We start from the raw sequence: 12,728 nt of genomic DNA on the forward strand, positions 1-12,728 counted from the left end.
TATGCATATTCAAAGGAACTTACTTATATCCCTGGATATATATATGCACCAACTGCCAAAGCTTTTATATACAGGTACATCTATATTTGTAAGTAGCATCTTCACCTATTGTCTCTTAAGTGTTTTCATTCAAATGTTACATTTATTTTGATCATGTTAATTCAAGTTAACCAAAATAGTACTTGGATCTTATAGTGTGAATTAGTAGTTCCAAGTAATCTAATTAAGACTAGAGTCAGAAGTGATGCATTTAGTAATTGCATGTACTTGAGAATAGGAGTTGATCGAGGTGATGGATGCTTGTAGTAATAATTTGAAACAATGCTTTGGAACCTAGATGGGAAATACAGAAATAGATGGTGTATGTGCTCATGTTGTAAATCATAAGTGTGGAGGTAGGAGGTAAGTTGTGTGTTGGTTTGATAGCACTATGTAGCATTGGTACATCGATGACCCTGCTTGGTTAGTTATCTTGACCCTGCTTGGTTAATCTGTGTTGGGGGGCCATTTCCTATTAGGTTACTTGCATAGGCTTCAGCCGAACGACGTCTACCGAGCTCTAGTTTAGAGTGTATCCGTGAATTTTGGCTTCAAGAACTTTGAGTCTGATTTAGAAAAGTCGTTGGATGTCTATGTGACTCCTTCAAAGTTTGCAAAGGTTTGGCATTAATTTCTTATGAATGATTTATATTCAAAGTTTATAAAATGTGATTGATGGTTAGTTTCATCATTATTATTACATACTTTGTATTATTGTTGCTCACACGAGCTTCGCAGCTTATCCGGATTGTTGGTTGCTCGATGCACCATTTCCATGATGTAGGCACTTATTTCACATGCGACAGGTCTGGGTAAATTATGAGAAACCGTTTGATATTTTGATTTCGTTAAGTAGTCCAGAATCCTCGCTCTTACTCCTTTCCATAAGGTTATCTTAGAATCCTAGATTCGTGTGAATGGGAATTACCCACGATGGATCTTGTGAATACAAATTAGAATTACCATGTTATTACTCATAACCTAAGTAGAGAATTATACAGAGTTCTCTAATTGAATTGGTGAAATGGTATGTTATCTCATTGGTTGATTAATATAGTTAAAAGTTACAATCGTGCATCTTTGATTCATGAATTGATTAATTGATGGGATTGTGGAATGACGTTGGATATAGTTGCTATTAATACGATCAGAATAGTTAATGAATGTGACTAGAGAAAAATATTGTGCTTGGTTGATCCTTGATATGTTACATGATTGGATTATGATATTATGTTGAAGGGTGGAATGGAAACCTTGATTGTCATATTGGATTGTTATGTAGCCTTGAATCTAGTACTTCCATACTTGTCAAGTTCTAATGATTGATTGAGGAATGTTATATCTTTCGGCTTGAATGTATTATGGTAAATGTAGATGGGTAATGAGTGACGAACTACGAATGGTTTGATCCTTGTCGAGGGTACGTAAGCAGTCTAACGAGAAGGTTAGATGCAGCCATAAAATATATGGAAATTACTACGCAGTTTGGACCTTGAGTGATGCTTTATTCGTATCCAAGAGGCAAAGTATGTTAGATATACGAGTATTTGGTGACGTCGCGTGTCGATCCTGGACGTATGTTAGGATTGGGCGTGACAAGCAATATGGATCTTATTGTTAAGAAGGGGTGGATCGGCCACTTGGCTATCACTTACTGTAATTTCTAATCGGTGGCCTTTACCTTTGTCCTATGGAGTTTCGCACGAATAATTGCAGTAACATCATCCTGCTAGACGATGTGTTCATCGACATTTAAGGAGGTGAGACATTTTCAGGTTTGGTTGTCCGCATGGAAGACACGCTTTGGGGAGCACGTGTTTCATGGAAAAAACATATAACTGATGCTTCTTGTAGAAAACAAGTGCTTTTAGAACCCAAAAATATTTTCTCTAAAAGCACTTTCAGATATTTTAAAAGCACATCCAAATGAGCCCTTATTTAGTATGTAAAAAGGTGTTTATGAATTATGATTACTATTTTTATGCATGCATTATCGATGACCAAGTCAAACGCTCAGACAGCAAAGCACGGTTTTTACTTTTATTTTTTTGTATAACAATATTTTACGCATTTCCCTCTCGCCTTTCACATAAAACCCTCGCGCCATTTACCACAGTGATAAAAAGGTATTGTGTCATTACATGACGGCGTAGATTCAAACCCGTAACTTATTAACAATATCCTTTCGCTCAAAAAATAAAAAAAAAACCCTCGCCCCTCTCAACCTGCAATCGCCTTAGTCGCCGACTCCTTGCCATGATTTGGGGTCGATGGCAGCCCATCCTTATCTTCTCCTAGCTTCTCTTTCCTTCCTTTCTTCCCTTCGACTTCCTTCACATCCCTTCTGCTCTACCGCCCATTTTTCCTTCTCTCTGCATCTCAACACGTTTCGTTCCCCCATCCCCCTTTTTTCCTCTCCCACCGTTTTGTGCATTGCTATCCCATGGCTTCGGGTCTCTTTCCCATTTGGGTCATGCACTTCTCAAGGCCTCTTCTTGAACTGGGTTTGATTCGGATTTAGGATTTGGATTGGGACTGTTGGTGGGTTAGAGCCACTTCCGTCTATTTGATTCGGAGTTGTGATACTATCATAGACGTTTTCTGTGGATGCGCCGACATCTGTTGCAGCACCCCTGCGTCGAGCATACATTGGTGTTGCACAGTCTTGGGCATGCTAAGCTGGAGGTTGCACCACCTAGGCCGACTGATTTTGCCACTCTGCCGCTTGCAGATTTCAGATCTGGAATCTCCGGCCTGAGTTTCAATGTTTGCAACTCTGTTGTGTCGTTTTGAATCGTTGATGGTGCAGACCCGTTTTGTGTCATTGCAGGTGGCTTTTGATAGTGTTTCCTAACCCTCCATCGGAATTAGCCGACATGTGGTTCCGTTCTCGGAGTAGTTTGATTTGGTTTGGTTTAGCTTAGTTTAGTTTTTTCGTCTCGCCTCGCAAGTGTTGTGGCCGCGCTGCAATGATGGCTGCATATGGTTTTCGGATTGAGCAATGTGTTATGTGGTCTCGTTTACTTACGGTAATTTTACGTGGGTTGCTTCTACAATAACTTTATGTGGTCTCGTTATTCGACAGTGACATTTTGTAGTTGCCGATATAAGTCTATCTATCATCTTGTGATAGTTTTGTATGGATGACATGTGATCGTACATCGTGGTAATCGTTTAGGAGTTTACTATTATTGTCTTATTTGAATAAATTCACCTTCAAATCATTTTTTTGGTCATCGGAGTATTATCAATTGACACCTATGTATTGCGTGAAATGATTAATGAAATGCCAATCTATCATTACTTGTCAAAAAACAATATTTTACTCAATAGAATTAAGAGATTGAGTTAAGTCACATAATGCGTCAATCATTAGTTAAATATCTAACTCAACATAAAGATAATATGTCATCATATTATTCATATGAGTCGAATCTAAGACTTTTCACTTACAAGTGAAACAGAATAACGCTAGACCGTAGTATTAGTTGGTAACCACAAAATGTGGTTTAATTCTAGGGATGTAATATCCACACACCTCATTTTACTTCTCACACACCCTTCTAATTTCCGGTCGTCGGATCGGATGAATTAAAGAAGATCAACGGACAGAGATTAACAAGGGGTGTGAGAAGTAATTTGGGATGTGTGGATAGTACACCCCTAATTCTAAGGGACTATATATAGGGACTCTAAAAAGAATTATAAGGATGAAATAATATTAGAGAACGGAAATTCCAAAAACAATGTAATATTTGTTCCAAGCCATAAAGTGTACAGAATTTTTTTTTTTTTGGCAGAACAACATGTTAGATGATAACCACCATCATCTAATGCTTTATGCAGAAATTCCTGGTTATATTGTCACTAGCTAATGCATTAATTAGAAACTCCTAAATACAACTAGATGTTTTTCTAATCACAGTGATTAGGTAAAATACAGTATAGTCCTTACAAAAGAAAAGACGATAGTACATTCTTTTGAAATGCATCTAATTATTCATCCGTTTTGTACAAGTTAATATGACACATCCCGACTCGGAATGTCCATATGTACATCTGAATCGTGATGTGTTAGCTGACATCTAGAAAGTAACGAAGCCATAAAATATGGTTGACATATAAAAGTGTGAATAATATATAATATTAAAAATTAAACAAAGCAAAACGCACAATGTAATTGGGTGGAAACCCTTATTACAAAATATGAAATTCAGAGCATAGCGTAGAAAATAAAAAGTAGTCTCATCTATAAAAGATGATTATTATTACATAGATAATCTACTTTGACCGTAGTACAGTTAGCTACTTCCACTGAATCCTTGTACTCCCATGAACTCAATCTCTATGTCCTAGAGAGGATAAAAAAAGGACGAGTGGACCTATAAAATAACAAAAATAATATTCTTACCATCTGTTTATATCATTATTTGTACCACTTCTCTAATAGAGATGAAACCTACGTATGTTTGTGTGTTATACTTCCGTTAGAGAAATTGTATAAATGATGGTACAAATAAATAGTAAGTGTAGCACTGCTCATAAAAAAAAGTTTTATGAAAACCTATAACCCATAACTGTAAAACAAGTATATAGTTTCTCAAAGTAATAAGATAATTAATAATAGGTAGTTGGGAACCAGCATCACAAATGAGTTAAAGAATATAGGGAGTTACTACGAAATATCTCAAATTACTATCACAGAAAAATTCATGCTCATTACCAAATGAAGCCACATAAGTCATGTAGAAAGTAGATACATGGCTTGTGTGCCTTCATTTGGTAATGAGCATGTGAAGCTGCGTTAGTCACCTCACATACATGTCTATCAACACCCTAAGGGATATCTACCACTACCATAAGGGGGAACAAGCTGGCACCTACTCTGGATCCACAAGTGAATGTGAATGGTGCAATGTGAATTACATGTGGGCTCGTTCACCCCCGGACCAGTATAATAAAAGACACTGATGCAATCATGTAATAATGAACAAATATGATATAAAGATGTCATGCCACAGGTTTATGCACACAATAAATATAATAAACGTAAAGTGTATGAAAATCTAACTGTAAGCTAAACATGACATGTCACAACATGGTATGTAAAAGTAGTTATCGAGAAAAATATATTTATATAATATTTGTAAAACAAAAAGACCCACTCATGAACCTAGCACATCACAATTCAAATGGACACGTAAACTTTCCGGATCGGGATGTGTCACAATACGTAAGACAACAACAATTAACAACTCCCCACATTTTTATCGGTTGGCTTTGTGGCGGATCGAAATCCAGTCAAAGTAGGAAAACAAAAGAAAGACAACTAGCCCTGCATATCAACCATACATCAATTTATGGATTAAAGTAAGTTTCACGTGTTAGGCGTGTTGCGAGTTATACATTAGTTAAAATGTAAATAGTAGTTTATTGTCCCACATTGGTGAAGTACATATGTAATACCAATTGTAATTCCTATATATACTCCACTTTGGAGATTAATGAATATATAAGAAATTCTCAAATATTATCATATATTTTTGGTATTTACCATGTTTAGTTTAATATTGGTATTTACCATGTTTAGTTCAATATGGCATCAGAGCAGTTCGCTCTTGGTGACTTGTGTGCTTTAAATTTTGTGCCCACATTTTTCGTGATTTCCTCCGTGGGAAAAAAAAAAAAAAGTGTCGTGCTACAGTGCCGTGAACAGTGGTCTTCTACAGTGCGTGAACAGTGATTGCTACAGTGTCGTGAATAGTATTGCTACAGTGCCGTGAACAGTGATTGCTACAGTACTCTGGTAAATTGTTTTCATTCCGCTGCGTATCTTTTGTGCCTTTATTGTTCGTGATTTTGTTCAATGGCTCAATATAATCATAGTGTTGTTATGCATCTTGGTGGACACAAATAAATGGATAATTGATACTGGGGCCACTGATCATGTGACGAGTGATCCTAGAGTGTTTGATGAGTTATGTGATTATGTTCATGATCCGTATATTACTAGTGCAAATGGAGCACTTTCCCCTGTGAAGGGTGAAGGCACTATCTCTTTAACTCCAACCTTATCACTGGTCCGTGCTTTACTTGTTCCTGATGTTAAATGCAATCTTTTGTCGGTAGGAAAATTTCTTGATACTTTATATTGTTCTGCTCACTTCTATCCTACGTATTGTTATTTTCAAGATATTCAAACTCAGAAGATAATTGGTTATGGTAAAAGGATAGGGGGTTTGTACATCTTGACTATGGAGGATACTGTTGTTTCCGGTTCAAATAATCATCAAGTTTTAAGTGCTAAAGTGGATAACAGACATCAAATTTGGTTGTGGCATCGACGATTGGGACATCCATCATTCAGTTATATGAAGCATCTATTTCCTTCTTTGTTTCGCACTTGTAGTGATTCAGAGTTCAAGTGTGAAACATGTGTCATGGCTAAGAGTCATCGTGCTTCCTTTCCTGTAAGTGATTCTAAAGCTACTTTACCATTTGATTTGATACATTCTGATGTGTGGGGTCCTGCAAAAGTTACTTCTAATGGATTCCGTTGGTTTGTTACTTTTATTGATGATTGTACTCGGGTAACTTGGGTGTTCTTGATGAAAAATAAGAGTGATGTTCCGTTACTTCTTCAAGAATTTTGTACAATGGTATCTACTCAGTTTCAGACCAAAGTTAAGGTCTTCAGGTCTGATAACGGAGGAGAATATGTGAATCACACTTTGACATGTTTTTTCCGTGATCATAGTATTATTCACCAGACGACTACTCCGTTTACACCCCAACAAAATGGTGTGTCCGAACGGAAGAATCGTCAAATAATGGAGGTTGCTCGCTCCTTGATGTTAGATAAATGTGTTCCTAATCATTTGTGGGGTCATGCTGTTTTGGCTGCTGTGTATTTGATCAACCGTGTTCCAAGTCGGGTTCTTGATTTTCAGACACCGTTTGATGTGCTACAACAACATGTTTCTCTTGTTTCTGTCTCAAAGCTTCCTCCGAAAGTGTTTGGGTGTATTGCGTATGTGCATGTCTACTCTCATCAGCGGAGTAAACTTGATGCATGTGCTCTCCGGTGTGTCTTTATTGGGTATGCTAACAATCAAAAAGGCTATAATTGTTATCATCCTCCGACTCAAAAAACTTATATTACCATGGATGTCACCTTCCATGAGGAAGTTTCGTATTTTGTGAAGCCCTCTTCCGACTCTCCACTTCAGGGGGAGAGGGGGAGTGAAGTGCAGATTCGAAGAGATAATATGGATGATGTGTTACAGACAGAGTTGGGAACAGAACCTATTATTTTGCGTGATACTAATCAGTCGGCTACAGATGATGATCGGTTGCCTGCTGCTGATATATCTGATGAATTACCTTCTGATGATCGGTTGCCTGCTGCTGATATGTCTAACGAGTTGCATGATGATGGTTCGTCCAGTGATGATTCTTCTAACTGTTTGGTACGAGATGGTGGCATACATGAGGTAAATTCTGACGATTCTTCTGCTTATCAGTTGCCTCCACGAGCTAATCGTGGAAAACCTAAAGTACAATATGAGCCTGATATGCATGCCAAAGCCAAATATCCTATCAACAATTATGTGTCTTCTCATCGTTTGTCCCAACCATATGCATCTTACATATGTCAGCTATCTAGTGTATCAATTCCAACAAAATTGCAAGATGCTTTGTCTGACCCTAAGTGGGTTAATGATATGAAAGTTGAGATGGAAGCTTTGGAAAAGAATTCTACTTGGGATTTGGTTCCGTTACCAAACGGGAAGAAAGCCGTTGGATGTAGATGGGTGTTTACTATTAAGCACAAAGCAGATGGTTCTATTGATCGGTATAAAGCCAGATTAGTTGCTAAGGGTTATACTCAAACCTATGGAGTGGACTATCAGGAGACCTTTGCTCCTGTTGCCAAACTTAATACTGTGCGTGTTCTTCTGTCCTTAGCAGCAAACCAGGATTGGCCTCTGTTGCAGTTTGATGTTAAGAATGTTTTCCTTCATGGTGATCTTAAGGAGGAAGTGTATATGGATCTCCCACCTAGTATTGGAACATCTCCTGGAAAAGGTATTGTATGCAGGTTACGAAAGGCCTTGTATGGTTTGAAACAATCTCCTAGAGCATGGTTTGGGAGGTTTACAAGTTCAATGAAGAAGTTTGGGTATATCCAGAGTCATTCAGATCATACTTTGTTTCTAAAGCGACAAAATGGTAAGCTAACTGCATTGATTATTTATGTTGATGACATGATAGTGACTGGTGATGATCAAAAGGAGATACAGCACCTTCAAAAGTACCTAGCTACTGAGTTTGAGATGAAAGAATTGGGTGAATTGAAGTATTTTCTTGGAATCGAGGTTGCACGATCCAAGCATGATATTTTTCTATCTCAAAGGAAGTATGTTCTTGATTTGTTAGCTGAAACAGGTATGTTAGATTGCAAACCTGTTGATACTCCGATTGAGCAGAATCATCGTCTGGGCTTATTTCCAGATCAGGTTCCAACTCATAAGGAACGGTATCAGAGGCTTGTGGGGAGATTAATTTATTTGTCTCACACTCGCCCTGACATTGCTTATGCAGTTAGTGTGGTAAGTCAGTTTATGCAATCACCTAGTGAAGCTCATATGGATGCAGTAACTCGTATTTTGAGGTACTTGAAGATGGCTCCTGGCAGAGGCCTGGTTTTCTCCAAGAATGATCATTTGAATGTCGAAGGGTATACAGATGCAGATTGGGCTGGTTCTATCACTGATCGGCGATCTACATATGGATACTTTATGTTTGTGGGTGGTAATTTAGTTACTTGGAGAAGCAAGAAACAAAAAGTGGTGGCTAGGTCAAGTGCAGAAGCTGAGTTTCGTGGTATGTCTCATGGTGTATGTGAGTTGTTGTGGTTGGAAAAATTGTTGAGAGATCTTGGGTTTAAACACAAAGGTGCTATGAAACTTCATTGTAATAACAAGGCTGCTATTGAGATTGCTCATAATCCAGTGCAACATGATCGAACAAAACATGTGGAGATTGATCGACATTTCATTAAGGAAAAATTGGATGCTGGAATTATTATGTTTCCGTTTGTGAGATCTGAAGATCAACTGGCTGATGCTCTTACTAAGGCTGTGTCTAATAGTGCGTTTTCCGACTCGCTTGACAAGTTGGGCATGCGTGACATCTTTGCACCAACTTGAGGGGGAGTGTTGCGAGTTATACATTAGTTAAAATGTAAATAGTAGTTTATTATCCCACATTGGTGAAGTACATATGTAATACCAATTGTAATTCCTATATATACTCCACTTTAGAGATTAATGAATATATAAGAAATTCCCAAATATTATCATATATTTTTGGTATTTATCATGTTTAGTTTAATATTGGTATTTACCATGTTTAGTTCAATAAGGCGGAGTACACATAACAATGTAAGGGCTGGTTTGGTATTATTGTTCTTTGAAAAAAAACTGTTTTTTGCTGTGCTATGAGAATAAGCAGCTGTGAAATAAAATAGCAGAGTGTTTGGTAAACTTTTTTGTAAAAGTGCTTTTGAAAAAAAAAACAGTATTATAGTGTTTGATAAACTTTTATGTAAAACAGATGTGAAAAAAGCTGGTTTTTCAAAGTTGGATTTTGCAGCTTTGTGTTTTTTGGCTTTTTTTCATCCAAAACTGTGAAAAAAACTGAAGCTGAATGTTTACCAAACATAAAAAAGCTCCTTAATAGCCACTTTTTTCAGAATCATTTCAGTACCAAACCAAGGCTAAGTTTCACGTGTTTTCATTTCCTCTAACTCCATCATTGTGTAAGTATATATAGGCGCCAAGACATTCAGAATTTAGAACATCTCAGTTCCCATATCTAAAGCTCTCAACATTTTTTAGCCACCAAAATAAGAAAAGAAACAAGAGTCTAGCTTCCCTCTACTTGCAGTGATGGAAACCAATATTGGCTTCTCTCATTATTCGTGCTAGTTACCTTCATACATTTCTTAATCAAACGTTATTGGCATCAAAGTGATAGTAAAGACAATAAAGTGTTCAAGCAACTCTACCCTCTTCCTCCCACTCCCACATGCCTAAAACCGTGGCCAATTGTCGGAAACCTCCCCCAGTTGCTGGCTAACAAGCCCACATTCCGGTGGATACACAAGATGATGGACGAAATGAACACCGAAATTGCATGCATCCGTCTCGGAAACACGAATGTGATTCCCATCACATGCCCTCAACTCAGCCGCGAAATCTTAAAGAAGCAGGATGCAATTTTTGCCTCGCGGCCGCTTAGCATTTCCACTTTCCTCATTACCAAAGGGTACATAACTACAGTTATGGTGCCCTTCGGTGAACAATGGAAGAAAATGAGGAAGGTGATCACGAGCGAATTGCTTTCTCCGATGAGGCACAAGTGGCTCACCGACAAAAGGGTCGAGGAGGCCAATCACATAGTTAAGTATGTGTACAACCAGTGTGAAGATAATGAAGGTGGTGGCATTGTAAATTTGAGACTTGCCACTCAACATTATTGTGCAAATGTGATTAAGAAAATGGTTCTCAACAAGAGGTACTTTGGGGAGGAAATGGAGGATGGTGGGCCTGGTTTGGAGGAACAAAAGTATTTAGCAAAATGTATTTACAATGCTTAACTACATCTATTCATTTTCTGCATCCGATTACATTCCATGCTTGAGAGGGCTTGACTTGGATGGCCATGAGAAAATTATCAAGGATGCCATAAGAGATACAAGAAAATACCAAGACCCCTTAATCGAAGAGAGGGTTCGTGAACATTAGAAACTTGGCAATAACAAGGAGGCACAAGACTTGCTTGACCTTCTTATCTCTCTGAAAGATAAGAATGGCGAACCCTTACTTTCTCTGGAAGAAATCAAAGCCCAAGTCAATGTAAGTGTCTCTCTCTCTCTCTCTCTTTTCCTTTTTCTCCATACGACAAAACTGAAATAATATGCATCCTCTGCCATTGTTTCTTAGTAAGTACCAATTAATGACCAACAAATTAACATGTGTAGTCGTTGCGTTTATACAGGAACTAATAATGGCAGCAGAGGACAATCCCTCGAATGCTGCTGAATGGGCAATTGCAGAGATGATAAATCAGCCCGAACTCTTTCAGAAAGCAACACAAGAGCTTGACGCTATAGTCGGAAAGAACAGACAAGTTCAAGAGTCTGATTTGTCGCAGCTCAACTTCGTAAAGGCCTGCGCCAGAGAAGCCTTCCGCCTCCACCGGTGGCACCGTTCAATGTGCCCCATGTGTCCATGGCCGACACCACCGTCGGAGATTACTTCATCCCCAAGGGTAGCCACGTGATTCTCAGCCGAGTCGGACTCGGCCGCAACCCTAAAGTTTGGGACGAGCCTCTTAAGTTCAAGCCGGAGCGGCACCTCAAGGACGATGGGTCAGGGGTGGTGCTCACCGAGTCGGAGTTGCGGTTCATTTCGTTCAGCACGGGAATGCGGGGCTGCGTAGCCAGTGGACTGGGCACTGCCATGACCGTCATGCTGTTTGCTAGGCTTCTTCCTGGGTTTACATGGCACGTGCCACCTACTGAGTCAAGCATTGAGCTCACCGAGTCTCATAACGACCTCTTACTTGCTAAGCCACTTCTTGCGTACGCGAAGCCGCGTTTGGCAGCTCACGTGTACAATACGGGAAATTGAACAATTTCGAGTCTCGACAAGTTGTATTGGCTCAAGAAAATCAAATCTTCGTTTGGTATGGTAGATTTGATCGGACTAAAATAAGTTGAACAAGGTTCACAGTATTTTTTTTGTATTAAAAATTTATGTTATGTAGTGTTTGATATGTAAAAAAATAGTCTTTTTATTTTTTTTTTTGGAACAAGAAAAATGAACAAAAAAAATAATAATAATAATTGTGGTCCTCATCTCTCTCTCTCTCTCTCTCTCTCTCTCTCTCTCTCTCTCTCTCTCTCTCTCTCTCTCTCTCTCTCTCTCTCTCTCCCGATTTAGCATGTAGGCCTATATGCTTACACAAATTTGGTCCTGGGAGGCAGTGTTCACATCTTTGGGAGTGAAATTGGCTCAAGCTTTACCTGAGAATTGGTCCCATGTAAGTATTATTTTACGAGGATTTTCTTACCATCTAAATATATCATAATTGTTGGAGCAATTTCAGAAAATATGAAAAGAATAATTAACAGAGTAACAATATATAATTATTTTAAAAAATCGCAACACCAAAAGTGTACAAGAGAATGTGAACAATAGTAGAAGAAGAAAGAAATAAACAAATTTGAAGATTGAGGCTTACATAAATGTAATATCCTAAATCCAGAATTTCACTCATGCCCTTGTGCTTGCAGTTCGTTAGACGTCCATCTCCCAAAATTCAACAGTTTATAATCCGAAGTCGAAGCACTATAATCTTCGGACTATGATGAACCTTATATATTCGGACTATGATCAACCTTATATTCCGTACTTTCAAGACATGACTCGAAATTTGACCAACAAAGAATAAAAGACAAAGGGGAAAACTCATCTCCCTTTATTTTAGAATGGTGGGATGCTTGAGTTTATATAGAACTCAAGCCACCATTTTTAAAACATTATGATTGTTGCATAGTTCCAACGAACAGATGCAACTCATGCATCTTGGTAAGAGACATGTCCATGGAAAATTAAGCA

At 38.3% G+C, this 12,728-nt stretch overlaps 1 pseudogene; it reads left to right on the forward strand.

Moving 5' to 3' along the window:
* Nucleotides 1–9,992: 9,992 nt before the first annotated feature.
* LOC126589601 (phenylalanine N-monooxygenase CYP79D16-like) lies at nucleotides 9,993–11,927 on the forward strand (annotated as a pseudogene).
* The last annotated feature ends 801 nt before the right edge of the window (nucleotides 11,928–12,728 follow it).

This window comes from Malus sylvestris, chromosome 11 (genome assembly GCF_916048215.2).
Source record: "Malus sylvestris chromosome 11, drMalSylv7.2, whole genome shotgun sequence".
Classification (NCBI taxonomy): Eukaryota; Viridiplantae; Streptophyta; class Magnoliopsida; order Rosales; family Rosaceae; genus Malus; species Malus sylvestris.